This window comes from Onychomys torridus, chromosome 16, assembly GCF_903995425.1.
Source record: "Onychomys torridus chromosome 16, mOncTor1.1, whole genome shotgun sequence".
Classification (NCBI taxonomy): Eukaryota; Metazoa; Chordata; class Mammalia; order Rodentia; family Cricetidae; genus Onychomys; species Onychomys torridus.
Window position 1 is genome coordinate 39,140,604 of NC_050458.1, and position 22,964 is coordinate 39,163,567.

The window sequence follows — 22,964 nt, forward strand, 5'->3', positions numbered from 1 at the left end:
CATATGTCCCAGGCTGGATTTGAACTCAATATGTAGCTTAGGAAGACCTTGAACTTTGTTCTTGAGACATGGTCTCTCTACATAGCCCTAATTGTCCTGGAACTCACTCTGTAGACCAGGCTGGCCTTGTTTGTTTGTTTGTTTACTTTTGGTTGTTTTGTTTTTTGAGACAGGGTTTCTCTGTGTAGTTTTGGTGCCTGTCCTGGATAGACAGGCCCTATAGACCAGATCTGACTGGCTCTGCCTCCCGAGGACTGAGATTAAAGGCATGCACCACTGCTGCCCAGGAGACCAGGCTGGCCTTGAACCCACAGAGATCCACCTGTCTCTGTCTCCTGAGTGCTGTGATTCAAAATGTGTGTTACCATTATTAATATTCTGATCCACCCCCTTGAAACCCTGCCCTTTGGTGACATCCTGTGTCCTGACGTAAAAGCCTCTTTTTAAGGAAAAACTCAGCCTCTTCTTCTCTCTCTTCTGCTTTCCTCTCGTGAGCAAATGTCTTCCCATCTCAGAAGAACAATGGAGGAGCTATATAAATCTCACTCTTCCATATTGGTGTCGTTCATGACATCTTTTTAGATTCCAGGGGTCTGCTGGAGTTCTATACTCACGAGGTATAGTGAACACTGAGGGGACCAGACACAAGCTAACGGATCATACCGTTGTCCCATCAAGACTTCGAAAACGTGAGTTTAAAGACGAAGCCAGTGATTGTTTTGTGCTGGCGGCAGCAGGCTCGTGAAAGGATGGCGACAGGGCACAAGTGTGGGGGTCGTGGGCATGTACGTCAATAAAGGACAGCCATGCTGTGGGGTATGGGTGGAGAAAGGAGGCACAGACCCCCCTTCCAGACAAGCAGGAAGGGTTTGGACTTTGAGCAGAACTCTTGCCAGCTCTGCATCCAACTTCGGCTTTCACATCCATTTACTCACTGTGGTGGTGTGAATGAGAATGCCCCACAGGCTCATAGATTTGAATGCTTGGTTGCCAGTTGGTGGAACTGTTTGGAAAGGACTAGGAGGTGTGGCCTTGCTGGAGGAGGTGTGTCACTGGGGGGTGGGCTATGAGGTTTTAAAAGCCCTTGTCATTCCCAATTAACTTTCTCTGCCTAATGCTTTGTGGATTGCGATGTGAGCTTGTAGCTACTGCTGTAGCATCATGCCTTAGTGCCTGCTGCCATGCTCCCTGCCATGATGGCCATGGACTTTAGCTCTTTGGAACCACGAGCCCCAAATTAAATGCTTTCTTATATTTTTGGTTGTGAGCCTAGCCTTTAATGGCTGAGCCATATCTCCAGCCCAGATGCTTTCTTTTATAAGTTGCCTTGGTTATGGTTTTCTTCTTATTATTATTTTTAATTATAGCAATGAAAAGTAATGAAGACACTCACCTACCCCTTCATTCACCTATTCACCATCCTGTGGTGGTATTGTGTTCCCCGAAATATTATGCATGCTAATAAACTTATCTGGGGTCAGAGAACAGGATGGCCACAATATTAAACATAGAGGATAGGCAGTGGTAGCACACGCCTTTAATCCTAGCATTCCAGAGGTAGAGATTTACCTGAATCTCTGTGTGTTCAAGGATACATCCAAGCATGGTGACTCACGCCTTTAATCCCAGGGAGTGATGGCACAAAGCTGAAAGATATATAAGTCGTGGAGACTAGAAGCTAGCAGCATTTAGCTGATTAAGCTTTTAGGCTTTGGAGCAACACAGTTCAGCGGAGACCCATTCGGATGAGGACCCAGAGGCTTCCAGCCTGAGGAAACAGGATTAGCTGAGGAACTGGTGAGGTGAGGTAGCTGTGGCTTGTTCTGCCTCTCTGATCTTCCAGCATTCACCCCAATATCTGGCTCAGGTTTGATTTTATTAATTAGACCTTTTAAGATTCATGCTACACCATCCCCATCTATCCAAATGTCTATGCACAAACCACCATCCCCATTGACCCACACAGTCATCTGTGTGCCCTCTTATCCATCTTTCTGTCTGTCCGTCTGCAATGGTTGATCTTGATTGTCAATTTGATGGGAACAGGAATCAACCAAGAAATGTACCTCTAGCCAGGCATGGTGGCACATGCCTTTAATCTCAGGGAGGCACTTAGGAGACAGCATCAGGCAGATCTCTTTGAGTTTGAGGATAGCCTGGTCTACAAAGCAAGTTCTGGGACAGCCAGGCAGACAGGGCTGTTGCACAGAGAAACTCTCTCTCAAAAAAAGAAGTGTGCCTGCAGGTGGGAACAGCAAAATGGATTAACTGAGAGGGGACAGCCCTTGCTCGGTGCGGGGACATGCTCCTGTGGGGGGCCAGATAGAAAGCATCCAAGGAAAATACAGAAGTACCCTCTTGCCTGTCCACCCCTCCTGCCTATCTGTCCTCTCCTGCCTGTCTACCCCCTCCTGACTGTCCACCCCTTCCTGACTGTCCGCCCCTTTCCTGTCTGCCTGTCCACCCTCTCCTGCCTGTCCCTCTCTTCCTCCCTGTCCCTCTCTTCCTCCCTGTCCATCCCTTCCTCCCTGTCCATCTCTTCTGCCTGTCCACTTGTCTCTGGTTGAAGGGTCAGTCCGCTACCGCCGCTGCCGTCTCTGCTGCCATCCTCTGCTAACATCCGACTCCAGCCGCTTCCTTTCACCTTCCGACACGGACCGGAGACCGGCAATTCTCCAGGAACAGTCTAGACCTTCCATGCTAGATTGGGCGTGCGGCGGCATCCAGCTTTGTGGACTGAATGGCTGCTGGGTCCTCATTCTCTCAGGGTGCGGTAGCAATGGTTGGGCTCCCCAGCTCCCCAACCCCTGTTGGTTCCAGTCCTCTAGGGAACCCTGCCTAAAATACCATGCCCCACCCACCCACCTATCTAACACGGATTTCTTGGTGTCTACCAAGAGGGAGACGCTGGTGAGCATTGGTTAATGTGGCTTCTGTCCCCGGGGTCCTTTCAATGAGATGATGATACTGTATAAAGATGCTTTAACAAGGACAAAGCTGCTGCAAGGTGCTGGTCCCAGACAGACACACAGAGGAGCTCCATGCTGGCGTGATATCAATTCTCTTGCTGGGGGACCCTTTCACAGCACTGATTCAGCCCCTTTGGCTTTGAGTTTATTTACTCTATTTTAATTTTATTTTTTTCAACATTTTTCTTATCTCTCTCCATGTGTGCTGTAGTACTGGGGCGGAGGGGCAGAGGACAACTTGAGGGAGTTGGCTCTCTTCTTCTGTCATGTAAGTTCAGGAAATTGAACTCAGATTATCGGGCTTGGTGGTAATTGCTCTTTCCCACCCAGCCCTCACCCCAGCCTGGATTTGGCTTTAAGCGTGAACTGTAGAGGCATGGCATGGCTTTGTTTGGGGCCAGCTGGTGTGTGTGTGTGTGTGTGTGTGTGTGTGTGTGTGTGTGTGTGTCAGGGGGGGACAAGGGAGGGAGGAGCAGAGCCCAGGAAGGGCAGGAAGAGGAGGAGGACTCCAGCAGTGAGATGCACGATGATAAAGCTGGAGACCTCTGTGTGAATGGCAGATGGCAGAGCTGGGGACAGTCTCCCATGGGAATAACAAGTCCTCTGGGGAACAGGGAGGGATGAACACTCCTGTGGTCATGTCAGAGAGACCAGATGTCTGCTGCTGAGCATCAGGATTTGGATGGGGCTGGGGTGGAGGGAATAAGTCCAGCGTTGGCTGGAGAGACTTTCCCCCATGTCTCGCCGGTATCAAGGATGCAGGAGCTTCCTTGATTCTGGTGCCAGCTACTGTAGCCTGTGATCCTGCAGACAGTTACAGGATTACTTAAGTCTTAGTTCATGCTGTGAGCAGAGGGCAGGAAAAAGGGAAGGAAGTGAGGCCCCAGACAAGTACTAGGGTGCTCAGCCTGTGGCTGGCACAGACTCCTCGCAGCAGCTGGAGCCTAGGTGGGGAAACTGAGGCAGGAAGTGGAAGGAATTGCTGGAACTCTGGTCCCTCCGACCCCTACATACCAAAGCCTCCATGATGATCTCTCCACTGTAGGTCCCTGCTCTTTCCTCCTTCCTGAACCAGGTGGAGGCCACATCCACCTCTCAGCCATGTGTGCACATGGCACAGTGGTGACTGTTGTCCCTGCAGGAGAGGAGGCCCCAGGCTGCTTGGGACTACAAGCCCCTTCAGGGCCTGATGGCCATACCAGTCCTGTAGTGATGAGGTTTTGAAATAACTGGTTTCCTCATGAAGGAAGTGACATACAGGCTTTGCAAGAGTCCTTTTCAAAGAAAAAAGAAGTTATGTGTGACTCTACCATGGGAGTGTGCCCAGGTGAGTCACCTCCATGTCTGGATACAGTGAGCCTGGTCACATTGCTTTCTTGTCCCCTGCCCCGCAGCCGTGAAGACTTCCAGGACCAGGGGTGGGCTGAGCTAGCATGTCATGGCTGCAGCACAGTACCTGGCACAGGGGGTGTCCCCCAAATGCTCCTGTTGTTTGTCACCGCCATGACCGTGCTCCGTGCTCCCTCCCACCTCAGACAAAGCCCGAGAGGGCCATGACCAAGGAGTTGGGGAGACTGGGACAAGACAGCCTGAGAGGCGTGGAGCGGCAGCAGCCGCATGGTAGCCACAGCCCCAGAAAAGATTTCTTGGGAGCCTCTGCTTCCAGCTGTGGGGCCAACCTCCCAGAAGGGGGACAACCAAGTTTCCCCAATGCTCACAGGCACACATGCATATACACGCTTGCACAGGAACACAAAATGGTGCTGACACAGGCATTAGTACATAGTACGTAGAGACACATATGCATGTACATCCATGTGGGCACACAAAAACGCAGACAGACAGGTCCACACACATACCCATACAGTCTACACATACACAAGCACACATGTGCAAACACGTCCATTCATGCATGCGTGCAGATATACACACAGAGAAGCTAGCACAGTGTATGTAACACAGATGTGTCTGTGCACACCCCTTCCCCCCCAAGTACATTCTCCTCTCCTGCTGAGTCCTGCCCTCTTTCTGTGTGCTCCTCACTGTCATCAGACCCACACTGTACAGATTGGTTGTGGATTCCAGGTTCGGATCTCTTGGGTTTATAGCCTGGTGTGGCAGCAACAACATTCCTCTCGGCCTTCATCCCCTCATCTGCAAACTGGGGCCAACACTGCGCCCATGTCATGGTGCTTGGACCAAAGTAACTCATTGTGAACACCCAGACAGCAGCTGGCAGCACAGCTGTTTTCAGTGCCCTGTCTCACCTGGTGTCTGACTCCAGCTGGCAAGGCGCTCTTAGCTGCAACTCAGCCTTAGCCTCACCAAGGACAGCCACCGACACAGCAGGTGCTGGACGCGGTTAGGGAGTGGCACTTGGCAGCCTTCTAGGATTTGAATTTACAGTATCCAAAGTAACAGGGTATAAACCCTGGCCAAGGGAGCTGGCCAGCTCCTGGGGAGCCCATTTAGATGTTTCTCGTTCACTAGGTTTGGGGGCAGGGACAGGAGAGTGGCTGGTGCTGAGGGAGTACCTCCTTTCCTCTTGAAACCCCCGAAAACAAAATCACATGGCCCTCACCCACATGTAGATTTTTACCCTGGCTTCTAAGATGAGCCCATGCCTCCTGGGTCTAGGTGCCCTTCTACGGATTAGCCAGCATCATGTTTTGGCTTGCTTGTTAACCACATCCAGAGCAGCCAAGAGCCAGGGTGGGGCAGCATGGTGGGTGAGGCTTCTGAGGAGGGAAGTGATGGGCTGGGCTTCAGGCTCGGAGAAATGTTGGTTGAGACCCCAGCATCTCCTGGCTCTGGCTGTTCCCCAGTGGGAACCCATCCGGATCACACTGGCCGAGATTCCAATACTGTAAATGTCTCTGTGTGTAAGGATGTCAAAGCCAAGTATGACTGGTAGCAAATCACACATTTTAGAGAAAGAAAAGGAAGAATAAATGAGAGCATCCTTGAGGTATTAGGAGAAAAAGGACAAGACTTAAACAGCCAGAGACAGAAAATCCCTTTAAAAATGCATGAGAGGCCAGGCAGTGGTGGCACACTTAAATCCCAGCACTCGGAAGGCAGAGGCAGGCAGATCTGTGAGTTCAAGGCCAGCCAGGTCTACACCGGGAAACCCTGTCTTGCAAAACCAAAACCAAACCTAAGGAAAACAAACAAACAAACAAAAACCGTGAGAGAATGTGGGCTGAAGACATCTGGACATTGATGGTACACAGCATGTCCCAGAGGACTTGGGAAATACAGTTCCTGGCCAGGGAGGGCTCAGGATTCTGCCAGAGGAAGACCTTGAGGTACCCAGGAGTCACACAAGACAGTGTGAGCCCTGGGGCTGAGGCTGGATGAGACTGAAGAGCCGACTGGATGCTGCTGTACATCTGACCTAGTGGTACAGGAGACAGGCTAGGGCTGTCATCACTAGCCATCATCCTGGGATGCTAGAGTCAATCTCATTATCAGTAGTGGTACCATGAGAGGGCATCATGGAATAGAGCTATGAGGAGCTGTGGGAGCCTGGAAGTCACTACTCCCGCGTTCTGAGGACCAAAACACTAAGTGTGCAGGATGGGAGGTGGAGGCTGTAAGAAAGAGACGCCAGGTCCTGCTGTGCAGTTCAGAGGCTCAACTGACAATGGCCTTAACTCCAGGTGGCCTCATCGGAAGTGGCTCAGAGTTCAAGAGGAGGAGGCCACCTGTAAACTTGCTGTGGGGGTTAGACCTGAGCCTGATGGCGCCCATCAGCCGGCTGCCAGTTCACAGGCATGCAGAAGACAGAGGAAGTATCAGATCAGATTACTAATACAGACCAGTGTGCAGAAAGCAAGGCAGAGTGAAAAAGTGGGGGTGAGCCGGCATGGTAAGGCACAGCTTTAACCCTGTCACTCTGGAGTCAGAGGCACTAGGGTCTCTGGGTTTCAGGACAGCCAGGGGATATAGTGAGATCCCCTCTCAAAAATAAAAGTAAAAGGCAGGGTGGGGAAAAAGCCCTTGGGAAGAAGATGCCTCCCTAGTAAGACCTAAATACTTTCAGAGGACACCATTAAGCTGAACTGTCTAGGCTAATTGGGCGACAAAACTATGAGGCAAAATCTATAGTAAGACGGTTCCTGCAAAAGTTAAGGCAGTGGTTATGTCAGGGTGGGCAGGGGCACATTGAGAAGCTTCTGGAACAAGGGTCCCATGTTGATCTGGAATATGGTTAAAGGGTGATTGCTCTCTCTGTGTGTGTGTGTGTGTGTGTGTGTGTGTGTGTGTGTGTGTAATTATTTTTATTTTAGAGTCAGGGCTTTTCAATGGTAGTTCTGCCTAGGCAAAATAAAGGTTGTCACACTGGCCTTAAACTTCTTGTGGTCACGTGCCTCTCTGCCTCTGTAGCAACACAAACGTTCTCACTTGAATGATATGCAAGATGGGCTCTGTTCCCTTCCTGCCACAGGGCTGTTGCTGGAACTACTCCCAAGAGCATCAGAGAACCCCAACAGGGATCAGAGGGGTCATTGGTGGATGGTAAACTTGGTGCTTCCTGGAGCAGGTGGAATTATAGCAGGTTCTCCAGAGAGGCAGGGCTCCGTGTGGATCAGGGTTGACAACTGACATTGAGGACTGAGTTAGTCATTCTCCATTCTGGAGGCTGTCCTGTGTGCTGGGGGTATTCAGCACCCTCCCTGGCCCTGGCCATAGATGCTAATGTACCACCTGATGCTGTGGGGTATTCAGCACCCTCCCTGGCCTTGGCCATAGATGCTAATGTACCACCTGATGCTGTGGGGTATTCAGCACCTTCCCTGGCCTTGGCCATAGATGCTAATGTACCACCTGATGCTGGGGGGTATTCAGCACCTTCCCTGGCCCTGGCCATAGATGCTAATGTACCACCTGATGCTGTGGGGTATTCAGCACCCTCCCTGGCCTTGGCCATAGATGCTAATGTACCACCTGATGCTGTGGGTATTCAGCACCTTCCCTGGCCTTGGCCATAGATGCTAATGTACCACCTGATGCTGTGGGTATTCAGCACCCTCCCTGGCCTTGGCCATAGATGCTAATGTACCACCTGATGCTGGGGGGTATTCAGCACCTTCCCTGGCCCTGGCCATAGATGCTAATGTACCACCTGATGCTGTGGGGTATTCAGCACCTTCCCTGGCCCTGGCCATAGATGCTAATGTACCACCTGATGCTGTGGGTATTCAGCACCTTCCCTGGCCTTGGCCATAGATGCTAAAGTACCACCTGATGCTGTGGGGTATTCAGCACCTTCCCTGGCCCTGGCCATAGATGCTAATGTACCACCTGATGCTGTGGGGTATTCAGCACCCTCCCTGGCCCTGGCCATAGATGCTAATGTACCACCTGATGCTGTGGGGTATTCAGCACCCTCCCTGGCCCTGGCCATAGATGCTAATGTACCACCTGATGCTGTGGGTATTCAGCACCTTCCCTGGCACTGGCCATAGATGCTAATGTACCACCTGATGCTGGGGGTATTCAGCACCCTCCCTGGCCTTGGCCATAGATGCTAATGTACCACCTGATGCTGTGGGGTATTCAGCACCCTCCCTGGCCCTGGCCATAGATGCTAATGTACCACCTGATGCTGTGGGTATTCAGCACCTTCCCTGGCACTGGCCATAGATGCTAATGTACCACCTGATGCTGGGGGTATTCAGCACCCTCCCTGGCCTTGGCCATAGATGCTAATGTACCACCTGATGCTGGGGGGTATTCAGCACCCTCCCTGGCCCTGGCCATAGATGCTAATGTACCACCTGATGCTGTGGGTATTCAGCACCTTCCCTGGCCTTGGCCATAGATGCTAATGTACCACCTGATGCTGTGGGGTATTCAGCACCCTCCCTGGCCCTGGCCATAGATGCTAATGTACCACCTGATGCTGTGGGGTATTCAGCACCCTCCCTGGCCCTGGCCATAGATGCTAATGTACTACCTGATGCTGTGGGGTATTCAGCACCTTCCCTGGCCTTGGCCATAGATGCTAATGTACCACCTGATGCTGGGGGGTATTCAGCACCTTCCCTGGCCCTGGCCATAGATGCTAATGTACCACCTGATGCTGTGGGGTATTCAGCACCCTCCCTGGCCCTGGCCATAGATGCTAAAGTACCACCTGATGCTGTGGGGTATCCAGCACCCTCCCTGGCACTGGCCATAGATGCTAATGTACCACTTGATGCTGTGGGATATTCAGCACCCTCCCTGGCCCTGGCCATAGAAGCTAATGTACTACCTTGGGGCAAAAATGCAAAAATGGTTCTGGTAACTACAAAATGGCCTGGGGACAAACTTCTTTGGGACAGGGAGCCCCAGGTTCAGAGGTGCGCACACACAGGTAGGACACAAAGAGGCAGCCTCACTCTTGGGGAGGATCTCTGCTGCTGTAGGCACCCTTCTTGTCTTTAGTTTTCGGGCCCATGAGAAACTAGTGCAGCTGTGTGACCTCAGCTGTGACCTCAAGTTCCCACCAACTGTTTCTGGCCCAGTATCTCCCCTGATCCTGGCCTTCCAGTGGGCCCGGTTGCAGTCTGGCTGAGAGCTCACCATCATGTGAGGCCCTTAACCCAGGCTTTATCCAGAGTCCAGACACAAGACACAGACTATTTAGCGTCAGAACATGTGAGCCACCCTCTGCAGGGAGAGGTGCAGAGGCCAGGAGGGAAGTGCCCTGCCCACAGTCACACTGTGGTAGAGGCTGCATCACCTGGCCACCAACTGCCATGGGACCTGGCTTGTAGTCAGCAGCATGGAAGTTAACATGAGCCCAGCAGGGCCTCTCTTTCAGTGTGGGAAACCTGAGACTCCAGGGAGAGTCCTGGCTGGTGACAGACAAAGCCTGAGCAGAATGTCCAGAGTCCCCAGGGAGATGACATTTTGTTCAAAGAAGTCATTAATATATACATATATATTTGTTTTTTCGAGACAGGGTTTTTCTGTGTAGCTTTGGAGCCTGTCCTAGATCTCGCTCTGTAGACTAGGCTGGTCTCAAACTCATAGAGATCCATCTGCCTCTGCCTCCCAAGTGCTGGGATTAAAGGTGTGTGCCACCACCACCAGACTTCAAAGAAGTCATTATTAAGCACCTGCTGTATCCTAAGAAGCTTCTGTTTTCTGAGGATGGCCTTGTATGTTGTGCTGCCATGCCTGGACAGACCTTTTCTGTATAGGTTTTGAGTTCCCAAAGATGGGATCCAGGCAGAGCAGAGAGACAGGTGACCAGTCAGTCTATGGTCAAGGGTGCCAGAGACAGAGCACAAACCAGAGGTGAGGCATATGTATATGTATATTAGGGTATATGTAGTGCTAGACAGCTGAGGACCCTGACACTGTCACCAGGACCTGGGACCAACAGCCACTATTACAGGAGGAAGTAAGGGGATCCCACATGGTCCAGACCAGGAGAACTGTGTGCTTTGGGGCTTTTGGGGCAGTCTGAGGAGCAGGAGAAGGAGAGGGAAAGGCCAGGTTCCCAGGTCCACTTGGTCTTGCTGAAGCTTACTTTGAAACTGAGGGTTCCACTGTTTACCAACAAGTTCTCAAAACCTTTTGCGGGGGTGGGGAGGTGGGGGGGTAGTTCAGCAGGGCTTCACAACCCTGTCCACTTCACCTGCACCAAGGAAGGGCATGTAGCATGTTAAAGTAGCATGGAAGATCTCAGCGGAGCAAGGGTGGTAGGTCCCCTTCCCAAATGCAGCAGGCTGCTTCAGAGACAAGAGAACCCCTTTTAGAAGGCCTGCTAGGTACACACACCTCCACCTCGTACTTCCAGGGTAAGCTGGCCAGAGCCCGCTCTTCACTGTTCTGGAGCTACAGCTGGGCCAGCCTGACATTCCCAGGGCGAGGGGTGGCCTCAGCCTGTAGTTTCTGTACAAAGCAAGGAAGGGTGATCTCACCAGAGGTAAACTGAAGGACACTTCCTCTTTTACTGGCTGCACCACCTCTAGAAGGTTCTCAAAGCTACAGAAACAAAATGTGTCCTGTCCAGCCTGGATAGGGGTGCAGGCAGCTGTTCTGGGCATACGCCACTTGTGAGGAAGAAAGAACTGAGAACAACATGATGGTTCAGATGGGGAGGAGAAGGCAGGAGGATCAGGAGTTCAGGGTCATTCTGGACTATACAGCCAAGTTCAAGGCCAGTCTGGGGTTAATGAGATCCTGTCTCCAAACAACAACAAAACCAAGCAAGCAAACAAGCAAACAAAAAAAGAAAGGTCTGTAAGGCAGGTGAACAGGGTGACAGGATGGGGCTGGAGGTCCAGAAGTGGCTGACACCAGCCCCACTCTGCCCTGGCCAATGTGCAGGGGAGCGAGCTGAGTGACAGAGGTTTGAAATGACTCCAGAGCCAAAGGCTCATTGTTTACAGTAGTCAGCCGGAGCTGTACCCTGCTGAGACACTGTGAATCTCTAGCTAACAGACTTCCAGATAGGAGGGGGTTCTCACCTGGGGGTGTTTACATCAAAGTGGGTGTTGATGGGTACACATCCTCCTCCCCATCCCCTTCCAGGCCTCCTCCCTAGAAATCAGAGGACCTGCCTACAGATTCCTGTGGTGAAACCACTCCGCCATCCTCAGAAAAGTATGAGCCCCCCATGTCTGCCACAAGAGCCCCAATTCCTTTCTTCTCTCTGAGTGCTGTCTGTCCTTGTGTTGGGGCCTGAACTCTCCTTAGAGCGCCTGCCATGCTGGTATCTGTCTGTCTGTCTGCCCGTGGCATTAATAACATTTCTAATACTAAACTGATCACCCACAACAACTTGTCTTAGTGTTTCTTTTGAAACCTTTCTCTGTCTCTTCCGTCACATGTTTGGGTGGGAAGGACAACATTTAACAACATCAAGAAACATCCGCCCTAACGTGGCTATCTATAGTGCCTGATTGCAGCTTCCTTTCCGGTGAAACACACAGCACCCGCCCGCCCGCCGGCCGGTGGGGATGAGGAAGCACTCCCTCAGCTTGCACTCAGCACTCAGTGCAGAACGCCGCACCTCTGGCACCTACCTGTGCAGATGATCCCCTCCCCCACCCCACTCCAGACACAGAAAGCAGACTGTCCCTTGTGCTTCTGAAGACTGGCTGTAAATCAGAGAGTTCTGACGCCCTCCTCATTTCTACTCATTTGCTAATGTAGCTCACGGGACTCAGGACCCTTACCCTTTTCTATTCATTGTGAGGGAGACCACAGGATGCAGATTAATGCAGATAAAAGATGTTCAGGGCAGGGCAGTGGGTAGTGCTCCCTTCCAAGGGAACCTTTGAAGGCTTCCCAACCTCATCCTTTTGGGGTCTTATGATGGCTTCATTACATGGATATGATTGATCACACTATTAGCAATCGATTAACTCAACCATCAGCTCTTCTCTGATACCCTGGGGAGGGGAATCTTGGGAAGAGGGTCGCCCATGGTCATGGACAAGACACAAATGGGGCAAGTTGCTAGAGAGGCCAGCATGGCGAAGGCATGTGGGGACAGACAGTGGGGAAAAAAACTTCATTTTGTCACATACCTGGGGGAATGTCTTAGTTACGGTCTCTATTGCTGCAATCAAACACCATGACCAAAAAGCAAGTTGGGGAGGGAAGGGTTCATTTGACTTATACTTCCATATCACTGTTCATCATTGAAGGAAGTCAGGACAAGAACTCAAACAGGGCAAGAACCTGGAGGCAAGAACTGATGAAGAGGCAGGCCATGGAAGGGTGCTGCTTCCTGGCTTGCTTCCCATGGCTTGCTCAGCCTGGTTTCTTATAGAACCCAGGACCACCACCCACAGTGGGCTAGGCCATCTCCCATCAATAACTAATTAAGAACATGTCTTCCAGGCTTGCCTACAATCCCATGGAGGCATGTTCTCAACTGAGGCTCTTTCCTCAGAGGACTTTAGCTTGTGTCAAACTGACACAAAACTGTGCAACCCAGAGGTCACTGGGCCTCTGGAAGAAAGCAAATGTGGGACTCCGACTCTCAGAGATCACCTCACATTTTGTTTGTTTGTTTGTTTTTTGTTTTCCGAGACAGGGTTTCTCTGTGTAGCTTTGCGCCTTTCCTGGAACTCACTTGGTAGCCCAGGCTGGCCTGGAACTCACAGAGATCCGCCTGGCTCTGTCTCCCGAGTGCTGGGATTAAAGGCGTGCCCCACGACTGCCCGGCCGGATCACCTCACATTTTATGGAATGGAACCTGTGGGATTTCCCCAAGGGATGTAGCCCTGGGAATGTCAGCAAGCCCTCTTGTCCTGATTGTTCTTGTCCTCTTTGCGTAGTGGCCCCTACTGAGTGTGGACCAGGACTCTCGGAACGAGTGGTTCAGATGTACTCTGAGATAATGCCAGTCGGAGAATTCTTTATGACTGGCTCCCACTCTGTCCATTCTCCTCCTCAGGAGTGGTTCTATGTTTGTGGCTGACTTTGCATGAGAGACTCCAGTTCCTCATGGGAAATGATGGGGCCCTGCGGAGTGGGGCAAGGAACAGGAGAAGGATGGGCAGGAGAAGCCAGGCTTTCCTAATGTCCTTCAGCTCTGAGTCCCAAGCAGGCCCCAGTACTGTAGTTCATGGTGTCGAGTTGTGAACCCCAATAACAGTGAAAGTACAGGGATGATTCTAAGCTCAGCAAGCGGCACACCACCAACATGCCAGCATCCCTTCATGGATGACACCAACAGAAGCACTCTGCAGATGCCGAAGCATCCGTGCGGCCCAGTGTGGGCCACTTTCTCTTTTCTTTGTGGTGCTTTACTCTGAGCCGAGTCGTCAAATCGGACCTTGATCGAACCTTTCAAGTACAGTTGAGGCGGGAAGTTTCCAGCAGACCTCGGAAGCAGGAGTTTCGATTTGGAAAATCGGAGTGGAAGAAAATGCCTTGGGAAAGGCTAAGCTTGAAATCTGACTCCATCCTTAAATCGCTGCCAGTGTGATGAGTGACACAGATAGCCTTCCCGAGGAGTTTGGGGCTAGGATTCTTGTGGACTCCTCAGGGCCCAAGATGATCTCGGTCTGCGCAAGGATAGATTATCTTACATAGACAAATTTGGAGAAAGACTTCACAGTAAGGGGAGGAGAAGAACAGAATGGCAACCTGACTCAGCACTCCGTTCACATTTCTTTTCTTTCTTTTTCTTTTTCTTTTCTTTTCTTTTTTTTTCTTTTTTCTTTTTTCTTTTTTTTTTTGTTTTGAGACAGGGTTTCTCTGTGTAGCCCTGGCTATCCTGGAACTCACTCTGTAGACCAGGCTGGCCTCAAACTCAGAGATCTTCCTGCCTCTGCCTCTGGGGTGCTGGGATTAAAGGCGTGTGCCACCACCACCACCTGTTCATTCCAAATTCTTTAAGAAGGAACCAGAGTGATGGATGGCTCACCCAGTAATGATGCTTGCTGCCAAGATTGACAACCCCGAGTGTGATCCCCAGGACCTACAGGGTAGAAGGAGAAAATCAATTTCTGCAAGATGTCCTCTGAATTGCACATGTACACTGTGGCATGTATTGGCACACACAGAGACACACAGACACAAACACCACACACACACACACACACACACACACACACACACACACACACACTAATAATTTAAACAACTCTAAACTGGGGGCTAGAGAGGTGACTCAGCAGTTAAGAACATTTGTGGCTCTTACAGATGACTCAGGTTCTGTTCCCAGCACCCATATGGCAGCTTTTAACTGTAACTTAAATTCTAGGAGCTCTGATGCCTCCTTCTGACTTCTGCTGGTCCTGGGTACACATGTGTTACACAGACATACATTCAGGCAAAACATTCATACATAGCAAAGTTTAAAGATCTTTTAAACAAATTAACAGGAAGGGCCTAACAGTGATAGGCTTAAAAAAGAAAAACATAGTCAATACAAAACCACACAGGCTTTCTTCATAAATCCTTCCCCATCTATATTTGAGGAGGTGAAATGAAATGGGGTCATGACCTGAGACACTCCTGGGAACCAGCACCGAGTAGGTGCCTCTCACAAGGCTCAGTGTTCCCATCCTGCTTGGGGACACCTCTGACTTGGAGAATCACAGTGGTCAAAGATTACCAGCCAGGATCCAGCCTGGAGCAGGGTCCACTGCAGATTCTGGGTCTTCGTCAGTCATGGAAGATCACGTATCTTCAAGAAAAGAAAGCCAGCACCACTTCAGGAAGCCACTGGCACACTTCAGGCAAGCAAGTGGGAACTCCTAAGACCTGGATATGGTTCTGCATTCCCTTGACCTTGAAGTATGGCCATATGGCTGGTGTGACTCCATGGCCTAGACCCACAGTAGATGCTCAATGCTCGTGAGGCGAATTGGTGAATTTGTCTCTAAGATACCATTGCCATGAAACTCATTGAAATTGGAATACTGTCCAAAAGAAAGGGGATTGAGCAAGAGGAATTTAGGAGCCATTAAAATGAGCAAAAATAAAGTGGGTTAACAGTAATCTTAATTGTCCATTTCATTTAACTCAGTATACCGAGTAGAATATCACATCAATATACGATCAGAGACAGACCATCTTCCTCCTCTATGACAAGTCTGTTAAATCCCGAAGCCAGCGCTCACTGATAGGCTGAGGATGATGAGCAGTGCAGTAACAGACGCACTGGGGCTATGGGTGCCTGAGCGACGTCTCCTGTCCCTCACCGCACCCTGCAGGTGGCTTGATTGGATGCTAACCTGGACCAATCCAGCACTGTGGTCCCCTTTCCAAACTCCTGTCTCTCTGCCTTCCGGAGCCTGTCCTGGAAGCTGCCCCATGAATAAACTGCTCCCACTGAGACCTTACACTACAATAACATGGTAACAGCACATTCACTCACTCATTCAATCAACAACGCCTTTGAGTACAGACCTTGTGTTGGGCACCCATCAGAGTTCCTGGGACCCCCAAGGAAAAGTATGAAGTCAGGGCATCCACAGGGCTCTGGTGGAAGAAGCTCCAATAGTCTGTACATTCCTCTTAGCTTGGCTTCTGGCTTAGCTCTCTCTCTGTAAACCCAACTCTGCCTTCTTCATAGGGCTTTCTCCCCCTGTATCTCCATGTGTCTTGTTCTTTTTTTTTTTTTTTTTTTTGAGCTGAGGATCAAACCCAGGGCCTTGCACTTGCTAGGCAAGCGCTCTACCACTGAGCTAAATACCCAACCCCGTGTCTCGTTCTTTTATGAGTCACTTGTAGTTGGTTGTTTTTTACTCTTTGTTCTTTTGGGGGCCTGCCACCTGGCACCCAAATAAATACATAAATGCCCAGCCTTAGCTTGGCTTGTTTTTAATCCTGCTTTTCTTAAGTTATCCCATCTACCTTTTGCCTCTGGGCTTTTACCTTTTTGTATTTCTGTATATTTATTCTTCCCTTCTTACTGTGCCTAGCAAGCACAAGGCCCTGGGTTCAATCCTCAGCTCTGAAAAAAAAAAAAAAAATGTCTGGTGCCAAACAAAGCCTTGCTGAGTTTTAAAGACACCCATCGTGGGACCTGAGGAGATGGATCATCAGTTAACAGGGCTGGATGCTCTTCCAGAGGACCTCGGTTCATTTTCCAGCACCTGTGTGGCAGCTCACAACTGACTGTAATTCCAGTCTCAGGGGATCTGATGCTCTCTTCTGGCCTCTCTGGGCACTGTATGCAGGTGGGGTATAGATATGCATGCAGGCAAAACACCCATACACATAAAAAAAAATCATAAAACAAAATAAAAACATTTGGAAAAAAAGAAACCCACTGTGCTGGCTAGTCTTATGTCAACTTGACACACAAACTAGAGTCATCTGAAAGCAGAGAAACCCAATTAAGAAAATGCCTTCAGCTGGGCAGGGGTGGCACACACCTTTAATCCTAGCACTCGGAAGGCAGAGGCAGATGGATCTCTGTGAGTTCGAGGCCAGTCTGGTCTACAGAGCGAGATCCAGGACAGGCACCAAAACTACACAGACAAACCCTGTCTCGAAAAACCAACCAACCAACCAACCAAACAAACAAAAAAACCACACACACACATACACAAAAAAGATCAGGCTGTAAGGCATTTTCTTAATTAGTTATTGATAGGGGACAGCCCAGCCTATTGTGGGCGGTTCTATCCCTGGGCTGGTGGTCCAAAGTTCTATAAGAAAGCAAGCTGAGTGAGCCATGGGAAGTGAGCCATGGGAAGCAAGTTAGTAAGCCACACCCCTCCATGGCCTCTGCATCAGCTTCTGCCTCCAGAATCCTGCCCTGTTTGAGTTCCTGTCCTAGCTTGCTTTTGGTCATAGTGTTTCATCGCAGCAACCCTAAGCCACCCACCTTTCATGACTCCTTGCCAAGCCTTTCCAGATCATTTCATAGGACTCATAAGGCAGGTGTCATTGTACTGACCTGGCCCATTTGGCCGAGTCCAGGCCTGGCTCCAACCCCTGCTCCCATCGGTACCTCTTTCCTCTAGTCAGGAAAGAATTCCTAGAGGTCTGGGGAAGTGGGTGTGACCCTTCATTTCCCTTGGCTCTGCGAGAACCTCCCTGTAGTTCTTGCAAGAACTCAGGAACTATGAATGGGCATCTTGGTGGGTCAGGGGTGAGTGGGGAATTGGGACCTATGACCTGGGCCTAATCTGGGCTTGGGCACCTACAGGGCCCCCAGCCTCCCATTCCTTCCCCTCTGGGTCCTGGCCCGGCTCTGGGTGAGAAGAGAAGAGGGACAGAGGGGATAGAGTTCATGCATACTCTGGCTTCAGGCAGGCTGACCACCTGGGAGGTTTGACCCAGACTCCTTGGGCCAGCCTCTCAGCCTCAACCTTGTTGGGGCCACATTCTCCTCTGCAGGGCAGTGGCGGGATCTAGCCATGGGGAATGCTTGGAGACAATATGCCCTGCTGAGCACTGACCTCCCCGCCCCAGATACTGGGCTGCAAGAGTCCTCAAAGAATAACTGTGCCTTCCTCATAGTGAAACGCTGTCTACACTGCTCCAGGCTGGCTCACAGTCTCGCCTCCCAGAAATGCCCCTCTAGGTCCCCCAACTTCTTTATCTCTGCTCCTTCAAACAGGGCATTATTTTCTGTACCTAGTTGAAGGTGGAGGGAGACAGGGAGGCTCAGGTCACTTTGGCATCACAGTCAGGATCCACCTTGCCTGGGGCCAGCAGAGCAAGCTCACAAAAGGGTTTTACAATCTGCAGAGACAATGACTCAGAGGAAGCCTTTGGTCTTTCACTGAACCTGTTGGGGTTAGAGTTGCCTGAGTTTGGCCAGATGGTCTTACAATCTCTTTTAACAATAATATCTTAAAACTGCCTGCATAGGGCCTGACGGGAGGCAGGGCCCATTAGATAATGGGGGATATAGCAGGAATCCAATGGATGGCTCTGGCTTCACCAGAGAAGAGGTCAAGTGTGGCCTGGGCTTTGTGGTGTACACACCTTTGTTCCTAGCACACAGTTGTTGCCCTTGGCTACATAGCCAACCTGGCTGAGCTCTGGGTGACCGCTTCTCATAGGGTGGTTGAGAGGCCCCATAATTATGTGAATCTATGTTTGTCTAAAGCAAGAATATTAAGCAGAGGGCAACTGGTGGCCATCCTCACAACTGTCATCATCACTGTGGTCAGCCCCTCACCACAGTGTGCCCTCCCCTGACCTCTCAGAGTATGGAGGGAGCAACAGGCAGTTGGAGCTAAGATGCCTGGGTTCATGGCATATGCCTCTGCAGCAGTGACTGTCTGGGAGGCTCACTAGCCATCAGCCTCTTTTTGTTTGTGTGGCTGCCTCCCCAGTCTTGATGCTGGTGAGCCGTTTGCATGCTGTAGGGGCTGTGCTGAAACCATGTCCTGGGATGGGCCAGTTATTGTGCTAGAAACCCCAGGACAGGAGCAACCCCACCAGTGGCCATGGACATCAGCAATGTGGTGATGGGGTACCCCAGCCTGGGTGGAGGAAAGAAGGGGTCAGTGCAAGAGGCCCTCCTGGAGGAGGCTGTCTGATCCTATGAAAGGCTGGTCAGAGCGGCATGTGAAGGAGGAAGAACAAGAATACAAAGTGACCTTGTATAACCTTGGGAAGGCTGGGCTTCCCTCCTGGCCAGGAGTCAGCAGGGTGCGCACTTCCATCCCCTCCCCATTCACTGCCGGCTGTCTGACCATAGCACCCAGTCTGGGTAGGCTAAGATGGTTCTCACATCTGTGCCCTTTTTCCCTAGCCCAGCCAGACCACGACTTCCTGTCTTTCTCATTCAGAGGATGAGACTGAGTGAGGCCACCCAGCTGTGCAGACTCTGACCCTGTCTTGAAGCTTGTGCCAGGACACTGCCGGTCACAGTTGGCTGCAGCTCTTCTTGGCTTCTAGGTTTCTTTGAGCAAAATCTCTGCCTAGGGACAGTTGATTTCCCAGCAGGCCATTTACTGGGAGGGAGACAGCCCTGCATTCAGGGCCCTCCTGAGTCATTATGCTGTTCGGTCTGACCAAAGAGGGGGTGGCAGCCTTCCCCCTTCCATCTTCAGGGCCACATTTCATTGGCTAATTCCTTTCTAGGTCCTTTCTCGGGGATCAGGGTGTGGGGCAGCTGCTTGGTGGGGAAGCTGCATTGTTTTAAACACAATAGCGGTCCAGAAATAGCGCCAACTCCTGGCTCAGCCTTTTTTTTTTTTTTTTTCTGATAAAATAGTTTATATTTACAAAAAAAAAACAAAAAACATTTCTAACATGATGCTGTGAACGCCGTGCCCCACCCACTGATGGGACAGAGCACACAGAGACTTCCTCCACCACACTCCCCAGGGCTCTGACACCCTCAACTTGGTGTGACTCCTTGGCCACTTCCTCCTTTCTTTAGCGTGTCCTTTCTACTCCTGGATGTGACTAAATGGCCCCAGAGAGCTTTGTTGTGACTGTTTAGCCAGGGTGAGGCTGCGGAATCCAGGCACCCAGGACACAGGTGGGGCACATTCGATGGATAGTAGAATTTCACCTTTATTCTCTTATTTGTACCCTACAATGGTGCACCCGTTTTTGTATGCCATTTGGGGTTAGGTGCCACCAGGAACTGACATCCAGAGCTTGAGCCATGGATGGGGGGTCTCATAGCCTGTGGGCACAGTACAGTCACATTGGCGCAGGCTGTTTATTTGTTTGTTTTGAGACAGGGTCTCACATAGCCCAGGCTGCGCTAGAACCTGCGCAGATGTTCTGATCTACCTCCACCTCCAACATGCCGGATTACAGGAATGTGTCACTGTGCCTGGTTTATATAGCTCTAGGGATCAACCCCAAGGCTGATAAGCACTCTAGCAACTAAGCTACATCTTCATCCTACATTGGTGCAGATACATTCCACCTCCTCCCAAGTTCAGCCCCACTATATGCCTGATCTACATTCACTATGTAGCTCTCTCTGGCTGGTCTGGAACTCACAGCAAACTGTCTACCTCTGCCTCTCAAGTACTGGGATTAAAAGCATGAGCCACCATGCCCAGCCGAAATACATTTTTTCAAAATTAAAACCAAACCCTTCCAATCATGGAAGAAACGGTAATAAAGGTTGTATTCCTACATGCAGGTTGTGTGTTCCTTATCCAAAATGCTTCAGTAAAGTGTGGCTCAAGGCTAGACTGCTAGGTTAGCATATACCGAAGGCCGGTATATTCTAGCCCCAACCCCCTTCTCAAATAAAACTAAAATATTCAACTTTCAGAGATGTATTATGTTCCCTGAAGAACAGAAAGGTGGAGCAGACTCCCTACCAGGGTTGATCTCTAATGTGTGTCTATGTCAGAGAAATGTCTGTTTGGGTTCTTGGAATTCTTTATATATTCTAAAAACATGTATGCCTTCTCAGATATATGCTTAACAGTGAGGGAACAGAAGCAGAACTCCATACTGCTGCCCTCAACAGCCGGAGGAATCCCCCTTAAACTTTTGAGTTAGGCCAAATCGAGCGTGTGCACTTGTTGATTTATGATGAAATAGAGTAGGATTTTATTTTATTAAATATATTTTATTTTTCCTTCCATGCCCCTTAGGAATATTTTAATATTAGAGTTGGATTGATTGCTCAGCGGCTACACACATTGGCTATTCTTGCAGAGGACCCCGGTTTGGTACCAGCACACACACGCTTTAAAACCATGTGTAGCTCCAGTCCCAGGGGATCTGGTGTCCTCTTCTGGCCTCCGTGGGTACTTGCACTCCTGAAGGGGACCTGTATACATGCAAGTAAAACACTCATGCATATAACATAAAAATAAATCTTGAAAAAAATTTAAATTTTATTTTTATTATTTTTAGTTATGTGTATGTGTTGCCTGTGTCTGTGTGTAGGTATGTGCATGTGAGTGCAGGTGTCCACAGAGGCCAGAGGAATTGGATCCTCTTTGAGAGGGGGTCATAGGTGCTGTTTGATATAGCTGCTGGGGATTGAACTCCCGTCCTCTGGAAGAGCAGTGTGTGTTCTTAACTGCTGAGCTGTCTCTCTAGGCCCCCATTTTTTTTTTTTTTAAACGAGACAAGGTCTCACTATGTAGCTCTGACTGTCCTGGAACTCATGTAGACCAGTCTGGTCTTGAAACTCACAGAGATCCACCTGCCTCCTGAATGCTGGGATTAAGGATGTGTACCATCACTGCCTGGCCAAAATAAGTACATCTTAAACAAGGACATTTTAATATAGGCTTAAGCATGAGGGTTATGAGAGAGATGCTCAGAAAAAAAAGATACACCCAAGAGCACTGGGCATGACCTCAGAGAAAGAAGAGTCGATTCAGGCTCCTCAAGTGAGAGTCAGGATTACTTGCCTTCACATTGTGCTGGCCACATAGACCAGTTCAAGTGACGTCTCAGAAGGTTGCTAGGAGCCCCTCTCCTTTCCCTCTGTGTCTTCTGATGATTGAGGTAAGTGGCTCTGTGGACGCCGGGGATGGAATTATAGTCTGATAAGTGAAACCAGGAACCACGAGGGTTGCACAGTCTCTTGGCAGAGCTTTTCCTGTAAATTCAGTTTCTGGTGAGATTCCTAGAAAGTTTCAGAGTTGCAGCTGGGGAAAGGCGAGCGGCTTTAAGTGGCTGGTTGTACTGGGTTCCTGCTTCCCTGTTGGCCTGGGTTCCAGGGTGACGGCCTCCCTTTCCTTTCTCATGCCAACAGTTCCTCCTGTGTTTCTACCCTGCCTCAGAAGGGCTGCAAATATTTTCTCTCAGTCTAGGAGGAGCCTTTGCACTGTCTTGGTAGTAGTTTTTGACGCATAAAAACTTTCCATTCGGAAAATTGGCTAGTTTCTTTCTCTTTTTGAGATAAGCCCTTCCTATGTCCCTTTGGCTGACCTGAAACTCACGACTTAGAACAGAAAGACCTCAGACTCAGAGATCTGCCTGCCTCTGCCTCCCAAGTGCTGGGTTAAAGGTGTGTGCAGGGGGATCTGTGGTTGGTATGTAAAATGAATAAAAAATTTCTTTATAAGGAAAAAAAAAAGGTGTGTGCTATCATGACTGGCTGTTCTTAGAGATTCTTTTTTTGTTTTGGTTTGGTTTTCTTGTTTTTCAGGACAGGTTTTCTCTGTGTAGTCTTGGTGCTTGTCCTGGAGCTCGCTCTGTAAACCAGGTTGGCCTGGAACTCAGAGATCCGCCTGGCTCTGCCTCCCGAATGCTGGGATCAAAGGCGTGCACCACCATCGCCCGGCTACTTGGCGATTCTTAATGCTATTTCTAGGCCATTTTTTTTTTAGGACTGTTTGTGCACAACATGACACCATAACCTGTGTGTCCTGAAGTGCCTGGGAAGGCAAGGGGACTCCTCTTTTGTAGTGCTGGTACGTGCTAAGCAAGGGCTTTACCACCAAGCCACAAACCTTGCTTTACCACAGAGCCACAACTATAGCCCTATGGCAGGTTTCCTGTGGGTACTTGGAAAGTACCTGCAGCATGGGCCATGGGGATTTTTTTTTCTTCACTTTTTTTTTTTTATTTAGCCAGGATCTTGATGTGTAGCCTAAGTTGGCCTGAAATTCATTCGTGATACTC